This window comes from Halichoerus grypus, chromosome 2 (assembly GCF_964656455.1).
Source record: "Halichoerus grypus chromosome 2, mHalGry1.hap1.1, whole genome shotgun sequence".
Classification (NCBI taxonomy): Eukaryota; Metazoa; Chordata; class Mammalia; order Carnivora; family Phocidae; genus Halichoerus; species Halichoerus grypus.
Window position 1 is genome coordinate 153,448,264 of NC_135713.1, and position 15,077 is coordinate 153,463,340.

The following is a 15,077-nucleotide window of genomic DNA, read 5'->3' on the forward strand; positions in this document are numbered from 1 at the left end:
CCTGCCTTTCAGATGCGTGTCGCTGGTGCAAATAATAAAAGGTGTTTGAGGATAACATGGCAATGATGTCATCAGCTTCTCCTGATCCAGTCTTTTGGAAACAAGTAGTACAGACGATCCAAAATGTCAGATTTGGCTTTGAAACATTTGTTGACTTACACTGAACTTGGTCTGTCAGATAATTTCAGCAATCATTTCAAGGCCAAATAGCAAAGTTGAATTATGACACATTCCCAGTGCGAGGATCCAGTTTTCCCACCTTGGCTGCTCCCGCTCGGTGCTCCATGATCTCTCACACCTCCGTGCCTTGGCTTGGGGTTGTTCACGCTGCTCCAGAGCCCTCCGCGGTTTCCACTCACCCAACACACAGATGCTGGCTTTTGGCCTCGGCTCAAAAACATTCCCTCCCCAGTGACACCTCCTCTCCCGTGCCCAAGGGACCCTAGGACTGCTCTTCCTTAGCTTCTTCTGCATCCCCAACACACACGTTACAGAAATTAGTCCATTACTCGGGTAAATTAACAATCGATTGAGTTCACGGAAAGCACAGCCCTTCCCTGATCGTCTGTAAATTCTCGAGAGGACAGACAGGCCATGCACTGCCACGACTCTTGTCCCCATCATGTTATCCACGGGCACCCAGCACAGATGTCATATAATGCACACTTAACTGTGTTATGCACTTGTGTTTTGGTTGATTGGAAAGCAGCTCATCATTTAGACTCAAATATTGATTGCCTGGGGGTACTGAGAGTCAGCAGTGTGGATTTCAAATGGCACTTTTACTTGATGATAATTAATGTGGAGATATTCTAGCAGCTGGAATAGGACTTGGCACATACCAAGTGCTCAATGAATATGTGTCGAATGAATGAATGAAGAGTATTATATAAACTATCCATAAAACGGGTTATTATGGAGTGTTGCTTCTAAGAATTGTAAGGGGATACAAGTAAGCACAGTTGGTCCTGCCAAACTCAAAATCAACATATTAACCCTAAGTGGTTAATATCTGAATATAAAATTCCAGAAGAACATATTCGACTAGCATCCTTCAAATAAATCCATAGAGTCACATTTTAGTGAAATGCTGGGATTGTATTAGAGGTCCATGGGTTTCTTTTTAACACGGAGGATTTGGACTCAGAGTTTTCAGCAGGGTGGATCCTCTGTATTGAACGAACAGCCCACATTTTAACCATTCCCTGTAACTTTTTATCCCTCTCTATTTGCAGACATTCCTGAGAAGGAAATCACCTAAAGTTACCTAACAACGGAGACGCTAGGTTGGTGTCTGGAGCAGTGTTACACCTGTGTGATCGCTGGGGTGTCAGTCCCACCGCGGGGAGATGGTTCGAGATGCAACTTTCAGTCCCTGTGTCACACCTGCTGAGTCCAGACCTCCAGAGGTGGGGCGCGGGAAGCTGGGGGTCACAAGCCCTCCATGCCATCCTTCTAGCGCTACCATTTGGGAATGATGTCTTAGAAGGCAGAATCAAAAGTTCACCAGAAGTTCTCCAGCCCGTAAAGTAAAATATCAACTATTAACATGCCAGGAAGGGCTGTGCTTTCGCTGGGCACTATGAAGATGAAGGGTCTGGGGTTCCCCAGCCAGTAGGAGGGCTGCTGTCCTGGGGGCAAAGCAGGTACCCAATGACTTCCTGCTGATGACACTCAGCCTGGTGAGGAAGAGGTATATAGCCTGGGCTGTGTCTGATGCACAAAACTCATTGGCTGTCACAACGCCCCTGTCCCCCGCCAATACGACCCCCGCCCCATTTCCTCTCGACAGAGAGAGCTCTGTTCTGCGGCGGTCGGCGGGACCCCAGCAGCAGATGGGATGGCCAAGACTGCCTTGCTCAGAACACACAGAGTCATCTCCACGGACTGCCAGACTTCCTATTTAGCATTGGGTTGACCCAGATGGTCTGCGCTGCTAAGCAACGTTGACTCTCCTTCTCAGGGAAGCCTGAGGGAAGGCCCAAGATAGGAAGAAGCACCAGAGGTGACAAGGACAGCAAGGAGGAGCTGGGAGGATCCCAGCTTCCGACACGATGGCTGGAGGTGGACGGGGCCACTGTGACGCTCACTCTCCCGCATCACGGGTCCTCCTGATCTTGGACGATGCCCGTATTTCTAGCACACCCAAAGAGCAAAGGTTCACCTGTGCGCACGCACAGGGCGCACCGGGCGGGGGGGGGGGGGGGGGGGAGGAGGGAAGTCCACAGGGGGCGCTCTGTCACCCACACGCAGCTCCCAGAGGGTGCCCCAGAGCTGGCCCGCTGGAGAGCTGGTTCTGAAGCACGGGCAGCCCATCTGCTAGCAGCTTCCTCCAGCACTGTGGGTAAGGAAGTGAGAGAGGGAATGTCTACCGATTAGTTCCTTATGGGCCTCACATTCTTGAAGTGGATTCTTTACACCCGCTGGAACGCTTCTGCATTCTTGATAGCAGGACCAGAATAGAAGTCCCTTCTGTTCAGAGCGCTTTTATTGAAACACTAAAATACCCTCGGAGCAAGACCTGCCCCCCCGCCACCCCGCACACCCCTCCTTGGCCATGGCCAAGCTCCCCATGCCCGCCATTCCTTGTTCTCTTTCTAAGAATGCAATAAACATTTCAGCACGGCCTTTTCAATCCACATTATTTATAATATTCTGAACATCCATCGAGCCTGGCTAGAATGCGAAGTAATAAATCAAACTTAACAACAACAAAAAAGGAAAGGAAGGGGGGGGTCACCCTTTGGCGAGCCTAAAGCCTGGGCCAGTTCATCCCCCCCAAAGGGCTTAGTTATGTTAGGAAAAGTGAGATGAGGATGAGACTCAGGGTTTAGAATGACACAGATGTAGGAACTGGAATCTATAGGCATAATCATAACTTTGTATAAATCTCAAACAAACCTACCTCTCAGGGGTGTCATGAGGATAAATGAGATACGTGGGAAGCACTCTGGATGCCTCGAATGAAAGCAGCTAGAGCCCAGTTCTCCTGGCTGGGTCCAAAAGGTCATCTTCTTGGAATGAAGGGGCTAAAAGCCTTCCTCCTCTCCTGGAGCACCAGTCTTTGCTCATTAATGTCCCCTCTACCAGTTCAGATGGGGGGCCCGGGGAGGAGCCCTGAAGTGGGGCCCTGGGGGCCACCCTCCCCGCCCCCCCAGGAGGACCAAGCCAGGCCACACACAGCCAGAAGTCTCTCCGTGGAAGGATTCTGCTCCCGCCCACGGGGTGGGAGGCCGACCTCGTCCCACACCCCCATACGGCATGGCACTATGCAGCTTTATACAGTCTTGACTTTCTCCTCACAGAGGCAGAATCTGGCTCAAGAGCTCGCTGATGATTTCAAAATTTATCTAAACAAACGTGGAGGTCAGCATCGACTCTTGGCTAATTGCATAATTGGCCTGAGGCCTTGCTGCCTTGGCGACTTCCCACTCATTCCGAGTCTCGCACTGGAAATCCAAGCCGCTCAGGCTTGCCACGGAGAAGGCGCGTGTTCACGTGGCCAGACCTCAACTTGGTGGCCCTGCAATCTGCTCTAAGTGGTCCCTGCCGACGGTTTCCGGGAGCAGGGGAGCTGCTGCTTTTCTGTCCTTGTTCAGCAACACGAGTGCGAGATGGGGGTCACTGAGTCACAACCCACACTGTATCATCCTGGTCTCATGCTGCGTCTGGAGAAATGACCAAAACCGGCGGGTCATGGGACTTCTCTGCAAGAAAGCAACTTCTCCTATTAAGATGGTCAAACTTGCCAAGGAGTCTAGCTCTGCCAGGCTGCCACTCTGCATTTCAACCTCATCTGGCCTTGTTCTAAGACTAACGGGCCTTCCTGTTCTGATCTGTCACCTGTCTGCTGGACTGGGTGTCCGTAAGGTCTCGACCAATGTTCTAGAAGGGATCTGATATGGGCTTTGTCGTGTTCACCCACTTCTACCAGTAAGTGTCCCTCGAAAACCCCCCAGATTTATGGATGATATTCATATTTGCTTTAAAAGAAGTCTTATAAAATTCAACGTTTTCTTTACAACGTCCCTAGGTCATGGGGACCCCCAAAGTCTTCGGTACGTGGCTACTACGGTCAGTGATCTGCCGACAACGTTTGCTTCTGATCACATAGACAGCCCCGCAGCTCCAGCCCAGCAGGACTGAGTGGCTGATCCAGATCTCTCGGGTCTCCTCCTCAGCAAGTGTCCACTCTCACCCCATGCATCATGGGGACTCCTTTCCCTTGGCTCTCACTTCCTGGTCTGGAGCTGACTAAATAAAGGGCTGGCCCCCATGATGCCAGGAGCCACCACTCTCTGCCTCTCGCCCCTTCAACCACTTAACAGATGCTATCGTCTTGTCTTTACTTGGACGGTGTCAGTGACGTGTAAGGAGTGGTGAAGCCCAGGGCTTTAGAGCCAGACGGCCTGGGTTCAAATCCTGACTGTCCCACTCCCCATCTGCAAGCTACTTAACCTGTCTGGGCCTCACCCATAGAACAGGGATAATAGCAGTAGGTATATTTGTTGGGTAAGCGCTCAATGAACATGTGCTTCCCCTACGGCGAAGGCTTCACCAGACATGTTTCGTGGTGTACCTACAGCCCCTTCATATGGGCTCTGTTTTGATCTAGGCTCTGGTTGAGGGTGAGCCATGGTTATACCTCAGGATCCCACCCATCGAGCCATAGTGACTTGGGCACTCAGAGGTAACCCGATCCACAGGCTGGCCAGCAGCTTCTGACCCAGCACATGAAGCTCAGCTGAGTAAAAAGATTCTTTTCTCTTTTTGAACTAGGAAATAAGGAGCAACGCGGACTTACTTGGTGTCCTTATGATAAATCCACCTTTTTTGGGGGGTCATAATATGAGTGGTTCTCTGTTCTTTTGTCCCCAGCTGAAAGATCGCCCAAGGAACAAAAGTTTAATTCGTATACAGCTCATCTATGTCACACTGCAGATATATGCACTTAAAAAACAGATTTTGACTAAAGGAACAAATTTCTAGTTGCAAAATTTGGGGTCATCAGCGAGATGGTTGGAAGGCTTTCCGTCACTTTTGAAATTAAGACTTTTTAGAGCCATCAGTGAAATAGCTAAGACTTGAACAAAACTGGTTTTAGTCATTCCCCTTTTAATATCAACTGCTATTTCAAATCCAGATCCTACAACGTCTGTAGGTTTAATCAGGATGAAAGTCTTTTTTTTTTTTTTTTTAATTGACAGAGTGTTGACAGGATGAAAGTCTTCATGAATTAAGGTAAGTACAGAGCAAACTCTTTTCTGGTTAACTTCTTTGTCACTCTGGAGAATGTCCCTACCACTTTTTCTCAAATGAGGAAGCCTGGAGCTTTCTGGACCTAGGGACGTGGGTGGAGGCAAAAGAGAAGAAACAGCCGGAAATGACAGCTGGTGAAGGTTAGTGAGGGCTCATGATGGAGTCTAGGCTGAACAGAGAGAAGAGAGCCAGTCATCCTCCACCCATCACTAACCCACTCTATGCTGGGTACCATGTTAGATGCTGGGAACAGAAATATAGTCAAGATGGACGCCATACCTGGCCCCAAGGTATTTACATGCTAATGGGGGAGACAGACATTCAAATAATCACACAGTGAAACAATCACAGATCACAGATAAATGTTAAGGAAGAAACAAACGAGGTGCTACGATAATAAGTATGTTAATGGAGTGGTCAGATGAAGGATCTAGTCACAAGACAAGGTGGGCAAAGACCATCCCAGCTGGAGGGAGTAGTAAGCACAGGACACATGGGGAACTGACCAATGACAAGGACAGAAATCAAGGTGAGTTTGGTAAGAAAGCCAGGGGCTAAGTTTTACAGGACCTTGGGGGTCACGGTAAGGCGCTGGGTTTTATTCTAAGCACAAGGGAAGCCATTGCTAGGTTTAAGCAGGGAGCAGCAACATCCCATTTATGTTATGAAGTCATTTACACCACTGTGAGGAGACTGGACGGGACTGTCCCGTCTCTGCGTACAAGTCAAGTCAACAAGACCTTTCTGAGAGAACCAACACAGACGGCTTCCAGGTGAGAGGATGGGACAGGGAGGTGGTGGTGGAGATGCACGGATTTGAACAATATTTTAGAATAGAGTTACCAGGCTTCCTTTTGGATAAGGGAGAAAACCAGGGGCTTCTGGATCGGCTGCAGAGGGATTTCGGTTGAGATCTCAAATAAGCATGTGGGTGTGCAGTGGAAATCTGGAACTCAGCAGACAGGTCTTGGCTGGTGCCGTAGGGATGGTTACAGATCAAAAGGCCAAAGAAGAGCTTTGGGAGGAAAGGTCACGGGAGAGGCAGAGCAGCAGGGACAGAAGAGGCGCAATATCAGGAGGAGGTTAGGGCGGGCGGTGGTGGGAGGGAACACAGCGCTTCGGGACTTGGGAGACCAAGGCCAAGGGTTGGTGGAGGGAGACTGAAGGGAGATGTCTGGCTCTGTCACTGAGCAGCATCTACAGCCAGGACTGAGGGTCTCCCGTGTGCCAAGCCTTGTGCCCACGGTCTCAGATACACCATCTCTACCGCCATAACAGTCCTGCGAACTGACAGCATCATGATGATGAGGATGATGGTGACAATGACCGTGATCATGATGACAATGATGGCACCCGAAGCTCAGAAGAGTTAAGCAATTTATCTAAAGGTTTCACAGTTCTCCAGTGTTGGGAACTAGCTCCGACAGTCAGAGTCCTGGAGACTACAGCAACGTCGAAACCGTATATTAGTACAAATACCAACGACACACCTTCCAAGTCATCTTCTCTGCTTTCACAGCCAGCTGCCTTGTTCCAGGCAAGAAACTATGAACTTCTCACCATCTTCCTGCCACAGAGCAATCCAGTGTCCCCCTCTCCCTCTAGGAACCCAAGTCAACCCCCTTCTTCTTAACTGTCAACTCAAAGCCAAACCATATCTGTTCCTTAGTTTCCCTTCAAGACCCAGAAGAGGACAAATGATTGCTTGCAAGTGATGGAGCACCTAACCTGGAAATAACAAAATAACCAACAGAAAACCTCTCTGAGCTAAAGAGGCCAGTTAACAGATACACTGATAAAATGAATAAACAAATACATTGATAAACTCCAACCCCTTCTTATGAGGCAGTCATAAACACTATGGAAAAATTGATTAATAACTAAACAAATGAACAGAGAATAAAGGAATTAAGAAAATGGACAGGACTGATATTTTGGAAATTCTATAATGTTCTTGAGGTCTATAAAGGGATATTCAAATAAAGAGAGAAAGAGACATCCCATGTTCCTGGATGGGAAGATTTAACGCTATGCGCATGTCAACTCTCTCCAAACTAATACAAACATTTAACTCAGTTATATTAAAAATAGAAACAGGATGTTTCAGGAACCTGCCGAATTACTGTGAGGCAACCGGACCATTCCCATTTTGCAGATAAGGAACCCAAGGGCTCAGGTGAAGAAAGTGGAGTAGATTCTAAGGAAATTAACTAGAGGCACAAAATGGTAATTGTGTGATGTTTGCTGCAGTTGTGTGTGGACGTGTGTGGGCAGGAGATGAGGGGGACAGAAGATCACAGGGGGCCCTAAGTGTTGTCACAAGGAATGTGGGCTGTGGGGAATCTCTGGAAGGCTTAGTGGGGAGCAGTGGTGGTGGAGGGAAGGGCTGACAAGAGCAAGTCCATGGTCTTCAAAGCTCACCCTGGCTTCAGTGTAGAGAAGGCACTGGAAGGGGGCAGTTCTGCAGACAGGAGATGAGTCAGGAAAACAACAGGAGGACCCAGAAGATGACAGGCGTCCGAAGGACAGATGGACGGGGCGCATGGCTTCTACAGACACTGAGGATGGAGAACCAACACAAGTTGGCATCAGATGGGATATGGGGGGCTGAGCGAGAGGGAAGAGCCCGGGACAACTCCTGAGTGTCTGGCTTGAGAAACGGAATGGTCGGTGGGTCTGCTCATCAAAACAGAAAACAAAGAAGAAAAAGCAGGGCTGGAGAGGATCACGAGCCCAAGTTTGGACATCTTGGGGATTATTTCAAGCAAATTCTGACAGCACAGTATTGCTTTTCTTCCACTGGGATTATAGAGAACTTGTCTTTGGGGCTAGCAAGCCACTGGGGGAAATTTTCCTATTTTGGTGGGGGGCTTGGAGGCAGAACCACACCTACTTTACATATCCCAAATGTGAAACAGACATATAGCTTGGAGTGATTCTCAAAGTGGTAAAAGGGCTCGGGGGTGGGTCTGGCATCCATGGCTGGTAAAGGCCTCCCTGGAGAGACCCTCTTTGGGGTCTTCCCACGGTCCTGTCAGAGAGGCAGAGTCTGATGCCACTTCTCGGTTTTCTCCCCTCTACCCCAAGACTCCCAGATATTCATTTTATGTTTTCGTATATTTGATAAACTGTTGGTTGGCACTCGATGCCTCTTTTCTCTTCTCTTCTTTTTTCTTCCTTTCCTTCCTTCCTTGCTTCCTTTCTTCCTTCCTTCCTCCCTCCCCTCTTTTTTTAAAGATTTTTATTTATTGAAAGACAGAGAGAGAGAGCATGAGCAGGGGGGAAGAGGCTTGAAATAAACCTGTCTAAACAGGTTTTAGTCATTCCCCTTTTAATATCAACTGCTATTTCAAATCCAGATCCTACAACGTCCATAGGTTTAATCAGGACGAAAGTCTTTTTTTTTTTTTTTTTTAATTGACAGAGCGTTGACAGGATGAAAGTCTTCATGAATTGAGCAGACAGCCCAACTTGGGACTTGATCCAGGACCCCAGGATCATGACCCGAACTGAAGGCAGACGCTTAACCGACTGAGCCACCAGGCGTCCCGACTGATGACATTTTCTTACTATAATCTCTCTCCTCTTTGACATCCGAGAGTGTGCTCCTTCATTCGTTATATTCCTTCAGACATGATATTGTTTCCAAGTATGGTAAGACAGTTGTCAAGAGAAAAGCAAGTGATTGAAAGCCATCCTTTTTATCAACGACATGAGTGTATGTGGGGTCTGTTTTCTTAACCTATAACCATCTTCATCGTCCTGATCCTTACACTCAGCTGTTTATCATCGCGTACGGAAAAAAGGTCAGGCAAAGGAAAGCTAACTTTTTTTCTCTACTTGACACTCCTTTGGCCAACCTATTGGCCAGGAAGAGCAGAACTGAGGCGCTCTTGATCACCTGTGGCAGATTACCCAACTGAAAGAATCTGAAGGAAAAGTCCAAGCAAGAGTTACACTTGCAAATTTGAATCTATGAAATGAGAGAGTAGCTTTATGGGGATGATTTTTTTTTTTCTTTACCCAAACTAGAGAAATGCATGTATCTATCTTGTGGCAAATGGGTATCCGAGACGCCAGCCCAGGTGGGAGAAAGCGCTTCTGTGGTTGGTGTAGAGACTAGGGAGGGGCTGGGGGGACGGGGTAAGGCAGTCCGGGAAATCGCACAGGTATCCTCAAAAGGAAAAATGGGGTGTTCGCAAATACACATCCCCAAACTGACTGTGACCCCCAGGTGATTACCATCTGAAAGACTGTATCTTACGAAGCTCACAGGGCAGCCCAGAGTAACTTCCAAACCCTTCACCATCAGAGAATATTTTTTACGCTGACAAAAAGCTGTGGATAATTAGAAATGCCTTTTCTTATATGAAGGAGTTTTCTTCCTTTCTATAAATATTTAACCTTCTGCGTTTGCAATAAAATTCTCCAGGTTTTCATTTCATGGGGTGAAAATATAAACTCAAGGAAAGTACTCAGCATGCCAACTTGCAGTGCAGAGCTTTTGCAACGCACCGAAGGATCCCCTTCACTCTATAAGCTTAAACCGCACGCGTCTTTTAAAATTAAAAACAATTTTCTTGAGCAGCTAAATGTTTCCAACAACTTCTGTCTGTAAGGATTAAACCAGAGTTCCTTTAATTTTCTGGAATAATTTTATTAATCAAACGCAAAACGGCTATCCATTCAGTGGAGCCTGGTGGAAACAGTAACCTGAATAATATTCAAGGATTTTCTTTTGAAGCCGAAAGCCAGCAATTACTCTACTGGAAAAGACTATTTTACTATGGTGCATTTCCTCAGGAGAGGAAATGATTTCTGAGAATACTGAAGCCTTTTTTATTCTAAAGCAGACCAATCACACCTGTACACAATCTTTCTAGACAACAATAAGACTTTTCTGAGGTTTCGTGTCATGACCATTTAATTTAATAGCTCTGAGAGTTTAAACAGGACGCTAATACCTCAGTTAGCTGGCACGATTGGCGAACTGGGGATTCCAGTTAACTTAATTTTTCCATCAACTAATAGTAACCCATTTATGCAATGAAATTTCCTCAGCAGGATATAGGGGATCTGGACATCTCTTTGCAGGTATGTACAACTGTATGTTTTGTCTCTCGGTTTGACATTTTTTTTTTTTTGGAAGAAAAAAAGTCAACATTTTGCTCCTCCATAAATCTTCAAATTAATAAACCAATAATCAAGCACATGTGAGAGGCCTCACGAAAAAAAAAAAGCTTAAATTTCACACTGATAGTCTCCAGCTAAAGAAAATAAACCTAGCAAGGAAAATAAAATATATTCCTCTGAATCCATGAAGCGTTCATTTCACATGCTAGGCGTCAAACTGCACCCAGGGGAGACAGAGATAAACAATACATGTTTTTTCGGACCTTAGAGGCTCACAGTTTCCATATAGGCAAAGTTGAGAACTTCAGAAGATATGAGAAGTGACAGGTGTTTAAAAATTTTTTCTTTAAAAGAGTAAAAGGCTACCTTGCTTTTGAGAAGTCAAAGCAAGTGAAACGTACTTTTTGACATAATTAGTGAAAAGAAAATAAATTTAAAGTTGCCCCCAGATCTTTCTTTTCACCAGCAGAAAATAAGGACTGACTTTATATCTTGACTTCAGCTTGGCAGAATTAGGAAGCTTCAAAGATTCTCAGAAACGTGGGGCACCTGCGTGGCTCAGTCGGTTAAGGGTCCGACTGTTGATTTTGGCTCGGGTCATGATGTCAGGGTCATGAGATCGAGCCGCATCAGACTCTGAGCTCAGCAGGGAGTCTGCTTGGGATTCTCTCTCTCCCTCTGCTCCTCCCCCTGCTCACTCTTTCTCTTTCTTTTTTTTTTTTTTTTTAAAGATTTTATTTATTTATTTGACAGAGAGAGACACAGCGAGAGAGGGAACACAAGCAGGAGGAGTGGGAGAGGGAGAGGGAGAAGCAGGCTTCCCGCGGAGCAGGGAGCCCGATGCGGGGCTCGATCCCAGGACGCTGGGATCATGACCTGAGCCGAAGGCAGACGCTCAACGACTAAGCCACCCAGGCGCCCCTCTTTCTGTCTCTTTCAATAAATCTTAAAAAAAAAAAAGATTCTCAGAAATGTAACAGGTAAATGGGGAAAAGTAACTGAAGGAACTTTCTGGTTTGACTTGCCCTCAGTCTTGCTAGTTTCTTCGTCTCTAGCTGTCTTTTAATTACCAGATGCAAAGTCTTTCAAAGTCATGGGTGGGGCTTGGTTTCTTTCCTCTGATGGTTTCCAGCAGGCAACCTTGGCCTCAGGATCTTGAGTTTTCTGGAATGCTAGGTTCCCTTCTCCCTGCTTCCTGGGCCCACCCCGCTGGAGATCCTGAGCCAGTGGATCTGGGATGGGGCTCAGGAATTTGTATTTTTAGAAAGACTATCACGTGATTCTTATCATTAAGGAAATTTGGAAAATATGTCCCTGGATAATATGATCTGCCTAAGAATCATGGGGGTGGGCCTGGGGGTGGGGGAGGGGGGTGATGGTGCTGGGAGGGAAAAGCTGATTCCCAGGCCCCACAACCTGGAGCGGCAGGTTCATTAAGCCTGGGTTGGGGCTCGGCAATCTGCATTTTCAAGGAGCACCTCAGGCAACATCTGGTTGACAGAAACACTGCCCTTGTGCTGCAGACTTGAGCGCTGGACACAAACAACCAGAATCAGGAGGAAGCCCCGGAAAGGTCTGAAGTACTGATACAAAGCTTGGGCGTCCGGAACATCTCGGTCTGCCCGGGGCTCGGGACTGCTTCCTGTCGTTCCTGATCTGACCTAGTTGGGCCACTTCTCCAAGGCCGGCCTCCGGCAGCGGCCAGGATTAAGGCCAAAGCACTGCAAACACCAAGATGCCTATGTGGCCCCGCGCAGGGGCGGATCTAGGACGCCGAGGGGTACAACGGCCGCCGGTAGTCAGAAACAGCGATCGCCTCGGGGGAAAAGAGGCAGAATGTCTTTTGGAAGAGTCATGGCTTGGGGCTATCACGCCTGAAAGTCACAAATAAAGCTGTCACATGTCCACTGCCTGGTCAGGAACGAACACACCGCTTACTACAAAGTCTGCTTGAAATAAACCTGTCTTCACCAACAGTTGCTAGGGCATTCGTGCTTGGAAAAAATAAATACTTTAAAGACAAACAATACCTTCACATTTTCCCTTCAAACATGACTAATTTTACTCAATACTTGTGAAAAGTCGTAACGAACTTCTGGAAACCCCATATTCCTGCATTGCACCCTTGCCAGTAACTGCGTGGACCTCTCTCTCTGGGAACGCCAAGGGAAATATCAGACTTGGAGGGGCTAAAAAAAAAAAAATAGGGCCAGATCATAAATGGGATGAACAACTACACTCGAATGCTTCCCCATGAAGTCAGTCTAACCAAGTCGAACCAAGCGGTTGAACTCCCAAAGTGCCCGGGCAGTTCAGCTGTCTTGATCAAACCTCTGCCCACATGGCACATGGCTCGCATTTGCAACTTAAATATTCCGTATGAAAACAAAGTTATTTAACTGCTAGCACAGGCAGGCTGCTTCTCCAAAAGGGACAAGGAAGGGTATACGGTTCAGCCCACACGCAGGCACTCATCTCTGACTTGTAAATATCGATGCGCAACGCACCATTATTTTGGCTTTGGAAGACTATACTCTCTGCTTCGTTCGGGTGGGCAGTTACAAAATATAAAAAAATAAAAAAATAAAAATCTCGTCTTGAATGCGGCCAGAACTGAAGATTCTTACGCATGACGAGTACAAATGGTTCTCTTTCAGTTTGGAAAGAAAAGGCACCTAAAAAAGGGGGGGTGGTGGTGGTGGGGAGGCTTTGCAGTGATATTTCACCTCAACACATCTTTCAAGTTTGATGGCTTGTAAGTGCACGGTATTGGTTCTGGTCTTCAGCCTTCAGACAACTCTAAGCTGTCCGCAGCAGCTGCAGAGGCCGGGTCTTGAAATGAAATAAAGAAATAATTGCTTCGGGGAACAAAGGGAAGGAAAAAAAAAACGCTCTGTTGGCTGGCCCCTTGGGACTGTGTGTGGTATGTGTTCCTGATTAATACTGTTCAGTGTGGTAAAGAGGAATCCCTGAACAATCCCAGAGCATCAGAAGAAGTGTGATGTGGTCAAAAGAGCGGGTTTCAGAGGCATACCTGGACTCGAATCACAGCTCTGCCCCTGATCAGCCAATGTGACCTTGACAAAGGGCCTTGACCTCTCGGGGTCTGCACTCCTTAGCTGAGATATGGGAATAAGACCACCTACTACCTCGAGGGGACGTAACGGACATTGGGGAGGATGATGTATGTAACGTGCTGACTTCAGTAAAACCGAATACCCACGGTTGCACTGCCCACCCCACCCCCCCTAAAGGGGGAAGAAGAGGATTCATCTATAAACCAAAAGAACAGGGGAGAAGGTGATATCCACTCAGATATGTCAGTAAAATGCTGGAAGACAGTCAGTGGACAAGGACAGAGCACAAATGAAATAAACAACGGATGGGGCTGGGAATCTGAAGTGGGAAGTTGACTGGTACGCCAGGTCCCTGGAAAGGCTCAGGGATAGGGATGCACCACGTAGTTCTGAAGGCAGAGCTGGAAACAGGGGGGCTGGTTACAAACGACATGAGCCCCAGTTACACCCCAGACCCCCTTCTGTCACCCCCCTACAACCAGGCAGCTACCTCCCCACTATCCCCTCGGGAAAGAGGTTCAGTGGAGAAAGTGGACCAGAGGAGTTGTAAACACGGGGGTAGCAGGCCCAGGAGAAGGAAGAGATTAGGTGAGAGGTTGAAAATAGGGAAATTACATATAAGCTTTCATGTGGACCGGAGAGCTGGCTGTCCCGTCCCCCTACTGGGCTCCCAGATGCTCCTGGCTAAGCTTCTGTTCACCAGGCAGGAGACTATAGGTCTCCTCTCAGCAGAAAGGGCCCTACCAAAGAGAAAAAACCTACAGATGCTAGGGGACATCTGGGGTCCCCAATAAAATGACTAGGTCCTTCCCTATCTGATCATCCTCTGGGGGAAACCTACAACTCAACAGACCCCACCGATGCATACATAACTTTTGGGTGTCTTTGGTGTTTCATTCTTAAACAGTAATGGGTAGCCAAGCATCACTAGACATTTGACGGAAGAGAAAAAGAGAACAACCCCCCCATCACCCCCCTTCTCCCTGCCAACCACCCCCCCAAACCAGAAAAAAGAATTGAGAAAAGATAAAGCAAACAACAGAAGGGGCCATCAAAGAAACACTAATTAATATCCTGAGAGATACAATGTCTACTAAAATATTTTGTGTCTCTGAAACCAGAACTGAGTAACATTTAAAAATCAGAAAACCCAAGTTACAAAAATAAGACGGCAGCAATAAAGCAAATCAAGGGACGGATGTGAAGAAGCAGCTGAAGAAATGTCCCAGAAAGGAACAAAAACACAAAGAAATGAAAAACAGGAGAGAAAACAAGGAAATGAACAAATTAAACCAGGAGGCCCAATATCCAACCATGAACGCAGAATGTGCCAGAAGGAAAGGAAAGGAAAAGGAGAGGAGGTACTTATCAAAGCTATAACAGAAGAAAAAATGTTCAGGATGAAGGCCACGAATTCCAGCCGGAAGGGTCCACCAAGTCCCCAACACCAGGACAGGGGGCTGGCGTTACTCAAAGGCCTTCCGCGTGAAATTTAGAATATTCATGCTAAGGAAAAGCTCTTAAAAGCAAAGCAGGACGTATAACAAGGCTCAGGAGTCAAAATGGCACTGGACTTCTCGGTAGCAACACTGGGAGCTAGAAGACAAT

The 15,077-nt window shown here is 47.2% G+C and overlaps 1 protein-coding gene and 1 long non-coding RNA gene across 3 annotated transcripts in view; one reads left to right on the plus strand and one right to left on the minus strand.

Moving 5' to 3' along the window:
• The window catches only part of STX8 (syntaxin 8), a 244,844-nt gene that overhangs the window by 12,958 nt on the left and 216,809 nt on the right, over positions 1–15,077 (minus strand). The window lies entirely within an intron of this gene.
• On the plus strand, positions 3,769–4,294 carry LOC118531617 (uncharacterized). Its single transcript, XR_004915292.2, has 2 exons — positions 3,769–3,933; positions 4,034–4,294. It is a non-coding gene; the product is annotated as an uncharacterized LOC118531617 (long non-coding RNA).